The 14,686-nt window shown below is 44.9% G+C and overlaps 1 protein-coding gene across 2 annotated transcripts in view; it reads right to left on the bottom strand.

Moving 5' to 3' along the window:
- TBPL1 (TATA-box binding protein like 1) overlaps positions 1-14,686 on the bottom strand; it is a 32,312-nt gene that overhangs the window by 3,404 nt on the left and 14,222 nt on the right. Inside the window, exon 7 of one of the 2 annotated variants that reach the window (XR_015058163.1) lies at positions 1,962-2,288. The exons of the other annotated variant lie outside the window; for it this stretch is intronic. The gene's annotated coding sequence lies outside the window, so the exon portion shown is untranslated. The remainder of the gene's footprint in view (positions 1-1,961; positions 2,289-14,686) is intronic. 2 annotated transcript variants of the gene reach the window in all.

The raw sequence follows: 14,686 nt of genomic DNA, 5'->3' as shown, positions 1-14,686 counted from the left end.
TAAATAAATAAATTTAAAAACTCGCATGGCTATAGCTTGGAGTAAGCATAATTAATAGATAAAGAGGGGAGGAATTATTTCTATTTCCACCACATAAAAACCTTTCATTTCAAAGAAGACGCGTTACATTAATGGTATCGCCGCCACTGCAATATGCATCGATCCTTCTCAAAAATTATTGCGGAAGGATAAACAGCAGAAAAGGACCAATGCAAGCATGTTAACAGTGATAGGATCAACAGCGGAAAGACCAAGGCAGGCACCTTGACAGCGGAAGGATCAACAGCAAAAGGACTAAGTCTGGCACATCGTGTCTGGGTGGTACTCAAACTTTTGATGTGCAGGGACCAATGTGTAGACACCACAAGCGAGAGAGAAGGACTCCAAGTCATGCTCACGCCGGACCAAATAAAAGGCAGGCGCATGCCAGTAAAAAGCGGAGCCACCGGGGAGAGCGAGAAAGATGCCAGAGGGGCACTGAGGCAGCACCAATGAAGGGTCCGGAGCGAAACCACTTCCTGAGTGCATTGTTGGCTGCCTGTACAACTTTGTCTTAGTGCGAGGTTACAAGCCCACTTGACACTGTCTAAAGCAGGAGGTCAATTGCCTTCATACATCTCTGAACGAGGCAGGAATAGTTTCCACGAAGCACTGATCGTCTGCACATCTCATCTGTACCAACCAATGAACCTGGCGGTTGCCAACCACCTATGCACACCAAACTGACACATCACCGACACACCCTTGCCCTCAGTACCCTCCTTTCTCCCTTCCCCCCACTCCCCATTCACAATAGGACCATGCAGGCCCGCAGTGTCTGCATCAGGCGAGCCAAAGTCATTCCAAATTCCAATCTTTTCCCTATCTTCTCATACTCTCGCCTACCTTTCCTGGTTGAGTGATGACGCATCATATCCTGTGTGTAGCGATAGATTAGACTAAGTGGTCTCCATGATTGTGAAGGTAATTTACTTTCCTCATGTACCTTTACCTCTGCCACCAAAGGTGAAGGTGGTTCTGTTTTCACCCTAGTCTGTCTGTCTTTGTGCAGGATATCTCAAAAAGTTATGGACAGATCTGGATGAAATTTGGTGGGCAGGTTGGTTGTGTGTGACAAAGACGAACTGATTAGATTTTGGTGAAGATCCGGATCCGCCGACTAGAATTAAGTGATTCTTCACCATTGAAAGATAGGGCCAAACATGATATAGCACAATATCTCAAAACGTTGTGGACAGATTCAGACAAAAACTTAGTGGACACATTGGGTGAGTGACAAGGAAGAATTGATTCAATTTTGGTGAAGATCCGAATAAGATAATATTTTTAAGCGATTCTTCACCATTGAAAGATAGGGCTAAACTAATATACAACACAATATCTCAAAAAGTTGTGGACAGATTCAGACAAAACTTGGTGGACAGGTCAGGTATGTGACCACACAGAATTGATCAATTCAATGGATACAACAATTATTTGCAAAGTGATTCTTCATTCACCATTGAGAGATAAGGCCAAAACTATATACGTATAGTATGATATTTATTATTTTTTTTTTTTTGAAATGTATTTTTTTCAAAAAAAAATATATTGGGCCTGATATGTTCTTGTGGATCAAGCATTATGTGGCAGAGGTATGCACTCTATTGAGTGCCTTTCTAATTTTTAATGTGCTTTGATTGTGAATATCTGTGTTCCTTACATGCAATTGTAAATGAATGTGTTGATCAAATAAATGTGCTTGTTCATGATTGAGATGTTTCATACCAACTCACTTGTCCTTTCTTCCTTTGGTTTAACACAATCTACAAGTCTAATTACATGGGAAGTTTGTACCCCATAAATTGGCTCCGGGATTAGCCCATACATGCTTTATGGTTTTCGCTCAGCCGCACGTAAACAGGTAAATAGACAAAGTATGTATACAGGGTACATCACCCCAGTTTAGCTTGCCAACCCACCTGTATGGTAACGCTTTCGTCAAGAGCGAAATCCCTGCCAGGCTTGCTGGAGTCAATCAGTGCCTGCAATTGCTTCACAACCTAACAGGCTGTGGACTTATCTGCGGCACGTCACCCCCTTGTGGCAAACCCCGGACCTGTAACAATATCTATAGTGGAATGCCATGGAAACCAATGCTTTCAATATCATTGGAATTTCTCGCAATGAAGCCGAGTCAAGGGCGTATCACTTCGCCATTGCCAACAGCTCAGTGGTCTCTGTCTTCTTCCGCCTCATTTCTGGTCTTGCACCCTCTGCCCTCTCCGTGCTTTGTTCCCCCGAGGTATCTGCAGGACGCATGCAGTCCAACAGTCACCCCCTATGAGTGAAAATGCCTAAATCCACAATCACTGCTGATCGCTCATTTATTCCTCCCCCCCCCCCAAACCTATAGAACCACCTTCCATGCTCTTCAATCTCATTCTTCTCTCCAGGTCTTCAAGGCAGCTGTTCACCACCATCTCAAGTCATCCCCCATCCAAAACCATTATCTTTTCTACACCTGTTAAAACACTCCCACCCCCCACCCCACCCCCCCCAAAATTTTTTTTTTGCTTATTCATCCATCTTGCCCACCCCTTGCATTCTCCCCTACCCCTCATCATTACCTGCATACTTTGTCCATTTCAGTGTACTTTGGTGTTGCCCCCTTTCTGCTGTTGTGTCCTAACTCTTCCATAAGCCTTGATCCATTAAGAAATATATTTATTTATATACATATATATGTGGAAGGGGGAGGGATCCATAACTCGACTGACTTAAATGAAGTGTGGTTCATGTGTTTCGCATCAGTTAGATTGCCATGTAACAGGGATCTGTTAGAGTAAGTAGTTTGTTACACGTGATCGAGGTGGTTGCGTATGTAATTTATAGACAGGAGAGTAATTAATTATGTATATGTAAAAACCTCTTGTAGGTAAGGGTAGGTGAAGACTTCCCATCATAGAGGCACATCGGCCGATTACAATCTCTCTGGCCAGTGTGTGCCAGCCATGGCAGTGCAGTGGGCTGTCGAGCCCAGAAGAGAAAAGATGTACATTTATTTTTAGAGGATCGCCCCCACGGGTGGCAGCCGAGAGGGGGAGTCCGCTGAGGAGGAGAACCCTGTCAAAATAACTAGATGAGAGTCCACCAGGAGAGGCTCGTGCATGAGAGTCCACAAGAGAGGCTCAGGAGAGAAAGGAGAGGCTGATGTACAAGGAAGCCGGAGACCTTGCTTGGAGGAGGAAGCCTCTATGGAAATCGACCCAAGCTGAGATCACCTTGTTTTTTTTTATAGAGGGCCTGGAGAAAAAAAAAATGACAAAGGGGGCCACGTGGTCAGGTTGACGGCCTACTCGTGGCCGTTTGACTTCATCTGGATATAATCTTTATGAGCTCTCGTCTCCCTTCTGGTCTCTTAAGGAGACACCAGCGTCTTGCGTCCACCCTGTGCATTTGAGAAAAGGGAAGTACCACCTGCATTATTGTTTTGTGTTGTAAAAGTGTGATCTGTGGTGCCTAGTGGGTTATGTTTTGCAGTATATTTATCATTCATTGTGTACAGTTTGTGTATTCCCATTCCCCTCTGTCTCTTTTGACTCGCTTCGTTTGTTCCGTTTATCATAGTGTCTTGTCAACCTTCTTCCCTGTGCTTTGCTTTATAAAAAAATTAATCCTTTAAAAGGTAAGAAAGCGAGTTTCAGCCATTTGTTTTCCGTGTGTGATTGCCGTCAATTTGAGCGACTCTGGGGAAAGATAAAAGAAGAGTAACTATTGAACGCAATGCATTTAAAAAGACAGCTTTGACCATCCCTCGGGACAAAAGGTCCTGGCTCTGAGAAATTCCGTATTAACGGACACTCGGACATCACATTTAGTTTATCAGAAGTGGGATATTATTGTAACCCTCGGTAATATACAGTAGAGTTGCAGTTTTGATAAGACCCTGGGGATTTCCATTCAACACAAAAGAACCATGGAGATTTATATTGTTTTATTTTTCAAATACAATGTCAAGGCTCGTATAAGAGCCAACACACATAACGTACAACAAGAGGGGCGGGAGAGGGAAGCACCAAACAGTGGGGAACAGAGACATGAGGAGATCTGTGCAAGGGTGAGGGATGGGGTGGGGTACACGGTGTAAACAAAATGGATAGTACAGGGACTTTCAGGAAAGAAAGCAGAGAACTTGAAGGAGGTGGGTTTGGGGTAGGTTAACGGGGTAGAAGAGATCGTGGTTTTGGATGGGGGAAGATAAGAGATGGTGGTGAACAGCTGTTTTGAAGACCTGGAGGGAAGAATGGTATTGAAGAGAGAGTGAGTTTGTTCGAAAGGCAGGAAAAAAAAGAGGAATGAAAGAATGAAGGTGGGTAGCGATTCCAGATTTTGGTAGTTTTAGCAGAAGGGGGTTGCTGGCGGACCTTGAGCGCCCTGCGGAAATATTGGCGGAACAGATAGCAGACAGCGGTGGGGGGGGGGAGTGAGTCCAAAGAGGAGACGGTCAAAGGCAAAAAGACCACCGACCTGCCTGTGGTGAGAAAGTAAGACACAAAGACAGCTTCATCGCGAGAGATACCAATGATCCAAAATGCCTTGGTTGCCACAGCGTGAAGCTGAGAAAAGTGAGAGAGGGAGCACCAGCCCAGAGGGGAGAGCATTACTCCATCAGGTTGCAAATAGCCTGGTGTTGGCTCAGTGGTTAGGGTGGCGGCTTGGGATCCGAGGGTCCTGAGTTCAAGCCCCGTTGGCCGCTGAATGAATACACCAGGGGGTTGACTCAGCCTGTCATCCTTCCGAGGTCGGCGAAATGAGCACCAGTTCCAGTGTGTGCACTGGTAGAGGGGCACTGCATCAACGACACAGTCGCGCTTCAAGAAATGATAGCTACCCCGGCAGCTAAGCTGCCATACGACCACCACCAGGCTGCAAATGAAAGCTCTGTACGTGGTCAGAAGCTCAGGTGTGCCAAGGAAGGACTTTGCATGACGGAAGATGCCCGGTCAGCGACTGGCTTTGGAGACCAGCTTGGAAATGTGGCTTTCCCAGGAAAGATCATGGCAGTGAGGCCCAAAAGTTTGAATGAAAGGACTTCTTCAAGAGGATTGTTGACAAAGTAGATTGTGGGGCTGAGGGGGGTTTCCAGGCAGTCCTTTCGGAGAGACATTGTGTGAGTGTGAGATTTGTCAGGATTGAAAGACATCCCAAGTATTGGACTAGTTTGTGATTTCATCCAGATCTGCAGAGTGAAGAGGTTGCTGCAAGCCAATCTGAGGGATGACAGAAGATATGGCAGAGGGTGGAGTCATCAGCAAAGAGATGGAGGATTTTCCAGTCAGAGAGATCATTAAAGAAAACCAGGAAAAGCACAGGGCCCAGAACACTGCCTTGAGCAACGCCAGCCTGGACAGGAAGAGGAGATGAGAGAATTCCGTTCAGGGCCACATCCTGACTGCGACAAGAGAGGACGTCTGCGAACCATGAGTGCAGATTGCCTTGGATCCTAAAGAAAGAGAGTTTGATGAGCAGGGTGGGGTGCCAGAGCGTATCGAAAGCACGAGATATGTCTCGGGAGATGGTTCTGATCTCATGTCTGGCATTGCGGACCTCTATCCATTGTTGGTAAAGCAGGAGCAGCAAGTCCAGGGTAGAGTGACCTGGTCTGAATCCAAATTTATGATCAGAAATAAAGCCATTGGAGAAGAGGAAGGATTTAATGTTAGAAGTGGATGGATTCCATAACCTTGCTGATTATTGGGAGAAGGCAAATTGGCCTGCAGTTGCAATGATCTGTTTTTTCACCATTTTTATGCAGAGCGGTAATGTTTGCTGATGTGTGTGTGAGAGTGTGTGTGTGTGTGTGTGTGTGTGTGTGAGAGAGAGTGAGAGAGAGTGAGAGAGTGAGAGAGAGTGAGAGAGAGTGAGAGAGTGAGAGAGAGTGAGAGAGAGTGAGAGAGAGTGAGAGAGAGTGAGAGAGAGTGAGAGAGAGTGAGAGAGTGAGTGAGAGAGAGAGTGAGAGAGTGAGTGAGAGAGTGAGTGAGAGAGAGAGTGAGAGAGAGAGAGAGAGAGAGAGAGAGTGAGAGAGAGAGAGACAGTGAGAGAGAGAGTGAGAGACAGTGAGAGAGAGTGAGAGAGAGTGAGAGAGAGTGAGAGAGAGTGAGAGAGAGTGAGAGAGAGTGAGAGAGAGTGAGAGAGAGTGAGAGAGAGTGAGAGAGAGTGAGAGAGAGTGAGAGAGAGTGAGAGAGAGTGAGAGAGAGTGAGAGAGAGTGAGAGAGAGTGAGAGAGAGTGAGAGTGTGAGAGTGTGAGAGTGTGAGAGTGTGAGAGTGTGAGAGTGTGAGAGTGTGAGAGTGTGAGAGTGTGAGAGTGTGAGAGTGTGAGAGTGTGAGAGTGTGAGAGTGAGTTTTGAGGACATGTGGGCTGATGCATCAGAATCAGAGTCGAGGTTCGACAGCAAGCTCTCCACCTTATCCGGAGAAAAGGACAGAAAGTCCAAGAACAGCTGGGTGCGACTGGTTAAGGTAGGCACAGAAAGCGATCGGTTTGGGATGCAAGATTTAGAAGCAAACATGGAGTTTAGGCATTCAGCCTTTTCACGTGCAGTATCAGCTGTGCGCGATTTGAGGTAATGGAGGGGATGGAGGGGAAACATCCACCAGAAGCAGACTTAACTGGAAGGGCACTCGGTAGAGCACATACCTCCGCCACATAATGCCTGATGCATGAGAACATATCGCACTCAATACATTTCTGAAATATCATGCAATATATCGTTTTTGGCCCTATCTCTCAAAGGTGAAGAATCACCTTTAATAAATCTCATATCCAGATCCAAATTTGGATAATCACCTAAATGAAATCAATTTGTTGTGGGCACACACCCAACCTGTCCACCAAGTTTCATCCGAATCCATCCACAACTTGATATATCGTGATATATTGTTACGGTTATGGAAATTCGCAAACCACCATTCAGGTTCCCCAGAGATAAGTTATTTCGATAAGTGTGTGTTCCAGGTTAGATTTCCCCACCGATGTATAAAGGGTTTCATTCATGTGCCGGGCTGTGAATCTTTGAGTTAGCCATTATTCTTTTTCTATCTATTATCTTAAACAAACATCTCCTCAACAACAACTCTACAGCCACGCCACCACCACCACCACCACCACCACAACGCCAACAACTCAACAACCACGCCATCCCCACCACAGTGCCATCAACATCGCGACACCATCACGCCCGCCTGAGCGACAGCGGCAAAATGCCATCGATACGAACTCGCGGTGCGACAGGAAGAACCACATTCCAGCCTCCGTGTGCAGTCAGCCATTTCATGGCTGATTTGCATAAACGGATCAAAATGGGCTTTGCCTTGGAAAAGGCCAGCCAATTGGAACGTCCGTGTGCAGACAGCCGTGAGAAGGCTGATTTGCATAAACGGATCAAAACAACCTCTGCCTTGAAGGGAACTGGCCAATCAGAGGTGATGGGGGTGGAGCCAGTCTGGGGTGAAGGTTCAAAGGTGAAAGGGGGAAGGCACCGATTTTGGGTGGTGAAGCCTACAGCGGCTTCTCCCCTCGGGGCTATAAAAAGGCACGATGGGACGCCGACAGAGCAGTTGGTGGTGAAGCTGGCGAGCAGAGGTGGTTGTTCGTCGTTGTTCACGGGTCGTTCACCGGTGGAGCTTGGAGTCGTCGGAGCTAGCGGCAGCAACGAAGCATGGGGGTCCGGGCGGACGGCCCCGAGGAGTGAATGGGGTCAAAAGGAGCATCAACTCTGAAAGAGCAAGAGACCCGTGCGCTCCTCCGAAGCGTCGCCGGCCAGGCTCGCCAGAAAGGGGCCGCGATGAAGCCGGGCCACTGAGGCCGTTCAAGCAACCTTTTAAGCAGCCATTCAAGCTGCTCGTCAAGCCGCCCAAGCGACTGGCGCGTTCGCGACACACCAGACCGAACAGAGACACCAAGGGTCGCCGATCCGAAGACCATCGAGTCGCCACCAGGGGCGGCCAGGTAACCTGCCCGGACTCTTGGAGCCCCTCGGTCAACCAGGCCTCCGAGTTTGAAATAAAGGCTCGTAAGCCCTATTATTTTCCTTGGTTTTGGATGAAAGTCTGTGGCACCTTGTCTTCCTAAATAGAACTGAATAAGCGCATGATTGTGTACATTATTGAATAGGCATCGGCTGTAGGCTTTGCTCGTGTCTTGTCCCCTATCCCCATTCATTGACTGCATGCCTACTGGAAATAAATGCCCCATTGTTTGAATGTCAACCTGCTCGTTTGTGCCATTTTCCCTGGATTGACTGCCACGGCACGTATCGGGAATTAACTGGCTTTTAAAGCCGATAAAAGTAAATCTGGTCCGACGGGACTTGGCGATATCAAACCGCTCGGCTTCGCATACGGAACGAGCACGCTTAAGCAGCTCGTTTTCGTACAAGTTCCGTCGAGGTATAAACTCTCGGAATTTCTGTCCGCACGAATAGTTAGGTAAATTGACAATTCAGCGATCGACTCTGTAGCGCGTGGACAGAGTATTGACTGGTTTATGATGCGTTAAGGCATCTGTGGCTGGATTTTGGGGTTGGTCCGGAAAGTCACGACTGGATTGTTGCCTTCGGTGGGTGCACGACCGTGATTGGGCTGAAGCGGCCGTCCGCACACCGAACGCGGCAGAAACCTACAACAACATATTAGTTTCGCCATTTCCCTCAATGGTGAAGAATCACTTTAACAATTATCGGATCCAGATTCATATCTTCACCAAAATTGAATCAATTTGTCCTTATCACACACCCAACGCGTCAACCACGTTTTGTCCGAATCCGTCCACAACTTTTTGACATATCTAATACACAATCAAACAGACAGACAGACAGACAGAGAGACAAACAGACAGAAAGGGGTGAAAACATAACCTCCTTCACCTTTGGTGGTGGAGGTAACTAGCACAAGTTTTGAAACAAAACCGTACTAGGAAGACACAGTAAACATGGTGGCAAAAAAATGAAGTAAAAACGTGACAAACGACAACTGGAAACTTATCTTTGAGAAAGTCAGCAGGGGCCCCTGGAGAGAACCAACCGTCACTCAAAAACCAGACGTGAGATACAGCATTTCCACAATAATTACAATTGTGTTTGGGTCTGTTTGTTTGTTTATTCGCACAGAACTTTCGTGTTTTTTCTCCATAGGTGTGACTACTCATGTAGAATGTTTTAATCATAATTATGAAGTCATAGGGATGGTGGTATGGCAGCCATGTTGGCAAAACAGAAAAACTTTGGACCTCTATCTCTGAAACCGCACCAAGGAAAAAATTGAACCTTGGCACATGGCAAGTACTCATCATATGGAATGTCGGATTTTTTGATGACGTCATCGGTGCCTTCGTTATGACATCATTGCATATGTAGAACACCACGTCTGATCAGCATGAAAATTGAGTCATCTCGGGATAAAGTGGTCCACAGAAAATTTTTTTGATGTCAGTCACATGATTGGGCAGCCATATTAATTTTTAAAAAAAACAAAAAAACAATAATAATAATAATAAGTCTGAAGATGACAATGGTTCACGGGCGGTATTTGACGATGTAGATTGTTTCAGAAGTCAAGGATGAGACAATGTGATAATTTTTGACCAAGTTATAAAAATGATGTGGTACGGGTGACAGGTTATTAGCTGTAAAATGTCGAAAAGCCGGTTTCGTTCAACAACTTTCAAAATTTGACCTTTGCATAACCTTTAAAGGTCACAAAACAATGTTGTGGACATTAAAATAAGGAAACAGGATACGTGCATTAGCTTATTGGAGTTAGTTCGTCGAAGAAAGTCGAAAACCCGGTTCGATTCCCACAACTTTGAAAATTTGACCTTTGTGGCCTTTAAAGGTCAAAGGTCAAGGATTATGACCTTTGGGGCAAAACTTCCTGTGGAACATTCCAGGAACAATATAACGTCATATAGGCGATATGGCATTTCACACTCCTCGGATTATCCATACTTTGATGAATTCGGCGTAAAAACAAACTTGAAGTGGGTGCCACGGACAAGGTGTTTGAGATAGAGCAAAATGGTTTCAAGACAGTGGGTGGGGAATGACCTCAAGATTATGCATAAAAATATTGTCATCCTCGCTCTCAAAGTTTGGGTGGTCATATGATTTTTAAGTCAAAATTCGCAATTTTCTAAGTTTTTGACCTTGTGACCTTGACCTTGGGAGGAAAATGAAAAAAAAAAAAAAAAAAAAAAATCGGACAACGACAAATTATAGATAATTTCTTTTGCGCTTCAAATACCGAAGAACCCATTCCATTCAGTCAATTCCCTCGGATAAGATAGATTTTTAATCCGACTACCCCCTAAAATGGCTATTTTTGGGGGCATGGCTACGCCCACAATGGGCGTAGCACGCCCTCATCCAGGAAAACACAACCCGACATTGATATCGAACACCTAACCAAGTTTCATCAAGATCGGAGTAAAGTCCACGGAGTTATGCTCTGGACAGACAGACAGACACACAGACAGACAGACATAACGAATATAGTGGTCACTCTGGCTGGCGCTCATGAATCAATAATAAATAATTTCAAAATATTCTCCAAAGTAGCTGAACAGATTGAGGAGATACTTGACACATATGACCACCTATCCATGAGGAATAAAATGTTCACACATATGATGTCATAGGTCACATGGTCTGGCAGCCATTTTGGATTTAGCCTAAAACCTATAAAAAATCTTTTTCTCCTCTTTGTCCAGCTGTTCTGGAGAAGCTTCATACAAATGTTCCCCAAGCCATGTGTGTGCAAGTTTGTTTAGGAATAATTAATAGGTCACATGGCTTGGCAGCCATATTGGATTGAAGAAAATATTAAATGTTCTCTCTGGAACCACTTAATCAATCGACGTGAAACTTCACATTTATATTCAATTAGTGATGGGGAATACATGTTTTAAATTCCAACCTGATTGGACGCATGGTCTCGCAGCCAGAATCATTTAAATTTTTGATATGGGTTGTTTCTGGTTTTTTTTATTCGTTCACGAAAAAATATTTTCACGAAAAATATGTGACCACAAAATTCGTTATTGTTGTGTGTCTGTCTGTCTGTATGTCCCGAGCATAGCTCCGTGGATTTTGATCCAATCCTGATGAAATTTTGGTGAGAGGTTTATATCATGATCTAGTTGTATTTCCTGAAAATGGGCATGGTGTGCCAATTATGGGCGGAGCCACGCCCAAAAAACATGTGGTTTTTAGGTGGTAGCCGAATTCAATTTGCATCTTCTCCTCGGGGTTTTGTTGAATCTGACAGGGGTTTCGGTATTTGGTTAGCCCAATGGCACCTGCATAACCCCACGGAGCACGATTTTTCATTTTCGTTCCAAGGTCAAGGTCACAAGGTCACGAACTTAGAAAATTGCGATTTTGACATAAAAAATTTCTTCTCCGAGGGGTTCGTCGAATCTGACAGGGGTTTCGGTATTTGGTTAGCCCAATGGCACCTGCATAGCCCCACAGAGCTCGATTTTTCATTTTTGGCCCAAGGTCAAGGCCACAAGGTCACGAACTTAGAAAATTGCGAATTGTATTTTTAGGGGGTAGCCGATTTCAATTTGCATCTTCTCCTAGGGGGTTTGTCGAATCTGGCAGGGGTTTCGGTATTTGGTTAGCCCAATGGTACCCGCATAGCCCCAAGGAGCTCGATTTTTCATTTTCGTCCCAAGGTCAAGGTCACAAGGTCACGAATTTAGAAAATTGCGATTTTGACATAAAAATCCATCTTCTCCGAGGGGGTTGTCAAATCTGGCAGGGGTTTCGGTATTTGGTTAGCCCAATGGCACCTGCATAGCCCCACGGTGCTCAATTTTTCATCCCAAGGTCAAGGTCACAAGGTCAAGGTCACAAGGTCATGGACTTAGAAAATTTCGAATTTTGACATAAAAATCAGACGACCACCCAAACTTTGAGAGCAAGGATGCCAATTTTTTTATGCATAATCTTGAGGTCATTCCCCACCCACTGTCTTGAAAGCATTTTGCTCTATCTCAAACACCTTGTCCGTGGCACCCACTTCAAGTTTGTTTTTACGCTGATTTCATCAAAGTATGGATAATCCGAGGAGTGCGAAATGCCATATATGCCTATATTACTTTATATTGTTCCTGGAATGTTCCAGAGGAAGTTTTGCACCAAAGGTCAGAATCCTTGACCTTTGACCTTTAAAGTTCACAAAGGTCAAATTTTCAAAGTTGTGGGAATCGAACCGGGTTTTCGACCTTCTTCAACGAACTAACTCCAATAAGCTATAGCACGTATCCGCTTTCCTTATTTTAATGTCCACAACATTGTTTTGTGACCTTTAAAGGTTATGCAAAGGTCAAATTTTGAAAGTTGTTGAACGAAACTGGGTTTTCGACATTTTGCAGCTAATAACCCGTCACTCGTACCACATCATGTTTATAACTTGGTCAAACATAATCACATTGTCTCATCCTTGACTTCTGAAACAATCTACATCGTCAAATACCGCTCATGAATCATCGTCGTCTTCAGACTTGTGTCTCTTATTAACAATGTGACACACCAATACACACACGCCACACAAAAGCAGTCCTAGCGAGGGTCTGCAATCTCTGATTGCTATTTTTCTTGTTCTTTTTCTGTTTCGTTAGGTTTCCCAGCTCCTCGTATCAGGGATAGGGAAATGCATTGCGATTGTAGTTAGAATCTTCCTCATTGTTCTCATTCCCAAACACCCATACTCAAACCTCCATTCTCAGAGGTTCATCCTCATTCTCATGCATAGTTTTCAAACCTCACCAGTATTTGGACTAAATGATCATCATTCCAGCATTGAAATTGCCGTACTCCTCACCATTCTGGAATTCCAGTCATCATGGCATCAGAGGCCAGCACCCTGCCCCCGCACTCGGGGACGAATCCCAGCAGCTGGATCGCAGCGCCAATTGGTGTTGGTTGCCGAAAGCGGACATGATTGGAGAAAGTCCAAGGACAATAAAAACCTCTGACAGTCGTTTGCAGGGAGGTCATGTGCAGTTTGAACAGATTACAGTTCAAGAGGAGAGAGCATTTCAAGCATGGTGCAAAGCAAAATGGCATAGAGGGCTGAGTTTGAGTCCTGAGGGAACGGCTGAGTTTGAGACCTGGCCGGGTTCAATGGTCTTCCAGAGCGCCAGCGGACAGAACGAGAAGATGCCAAGCACCAGGCAAGGCGTTGCAGGCGGAACACAAGGCGCCAAAGTGAAGCATTCCCCAAAAGCGCCAATTGGAAATTGAGGCACTCCTTGTGGAACGCAAAGGCACCAAGCAAAGCTGTCCCTAAAGCGGCAAGGATGGGCGCTGACCAAGTAGCGGTAGAAATGACTCACACACGTCTTAGCACATACACACCATATACCCTTGCATCTTCCAGCACATACACCTTTGACTCGCACTGTTGTGAGCATCACCTCAAATCCAAACAGTTATTTGCAGAGCTAGCACTACATGATACCACATGGCAGGGCACCTCCCACTCACCTACACTTACACCTCGTGCGGACCCACGTGGGCTAGCCGGCTCACGTATGGGTGAGAAAGGGGTTGCCAATACGCCCCGACTTCTTCCTCATTGTTCCCTTTCATGTACAATTTCCAAGATGCATGAGGTGCCTTTTCAGTTTTTGCAATTCGGTTTATTTTGAGTGCTCGAGTCTAAGACTGTTTCTTGTATGACACTGCAATCTCCTGTAAATACGTGCCTGTTAACAGAAACTTCTTATTTCCAAACCTGATCGGTGTCTATTTTCCTCGTTTGTTAGACATAGCACTGTCAGACCCCATCATTCACGGACCCTGTGTATTCACGGTTCATAAAATATGACCTGCTTCTACATTTGCGGTCCTGTGGCTTGCGTATTCACGGATTTTTGATTTTCCATCAAATGTTCATCTACAACAAATGCATAGAGAAGGTCATTTTAAAACAGTATGGTGGAGTTTTATATTGTTTTTCTTTTGTTGTTCACTCATGCTAAGTTCAATGATTGGGGGAGGGAAAAAAACACCCTGAAGGCAAAAGGCAAAATGATCTGCTTGGGACAAGCACCAATAGGGGGTCTTGTACTGACTTTTGCAAGCCCCAGATAATGCAGTGACCAGTTTGACTATTTCATAATGCTTTGTCCAAAATGCTATCAATCCCATTCATGACTCCAAATATTGTACAATTTTTGTGTTTGATGTTTCATTACGATGGTTTTTGCTATTCGTTTGAGGTGACATTTTCATGCAAAACATGAACAATCTTATCAGTTTGAGGATTTGAGCAACATTATCCACAATTAGTCAGCGAGCAATGCTTTTACTTTCAATGTTGCCAGCGAACAATGTTATCCATGATGTACCCTGCCTAGTACTTTTAAGGAATCAGTCACACCCAATCGTCACATAACATCCTGAGGATTCTATCCTTCCTTGCACACAAAATAAATGGAGGGTTATTAAACCCGTCAATATGGTGAAGTGACATGCATGGAGGACCACAAAGGCACACTTAAGGTATCCTAACTAAACAAGGAAAATTGCAGCCATTTCTTACACCAAAATGTCAATTTTAGTACTCTACACATTCGATTAGATGTGTGGGAGATCACGTGACCAACTTGAACAAAATTTATGATTCCGAATGGGCT

The sequence above is a fragment of the Eptatretus burgeri genome, chromosome 5, assembly GCF_056783735.1.
Source record: "Eptatretus burgeri isolate ZD-2024b chromosome 5, Ebu_testis_v1, whole genome shotgun sequence".
Taxonomy (NCBI): domain Eukaryota; kingdom Metazoa; phylum Chordata; class Myxini; order Myxiniformes; family Myxinidae; genus Eptatretus; species Eptatretus burgeri.
The sequence above is the reverse complement of the archived record's forward strand: the minus strand, read 5'-3'. Positions and strand labels throughout refer to the sequence as shown.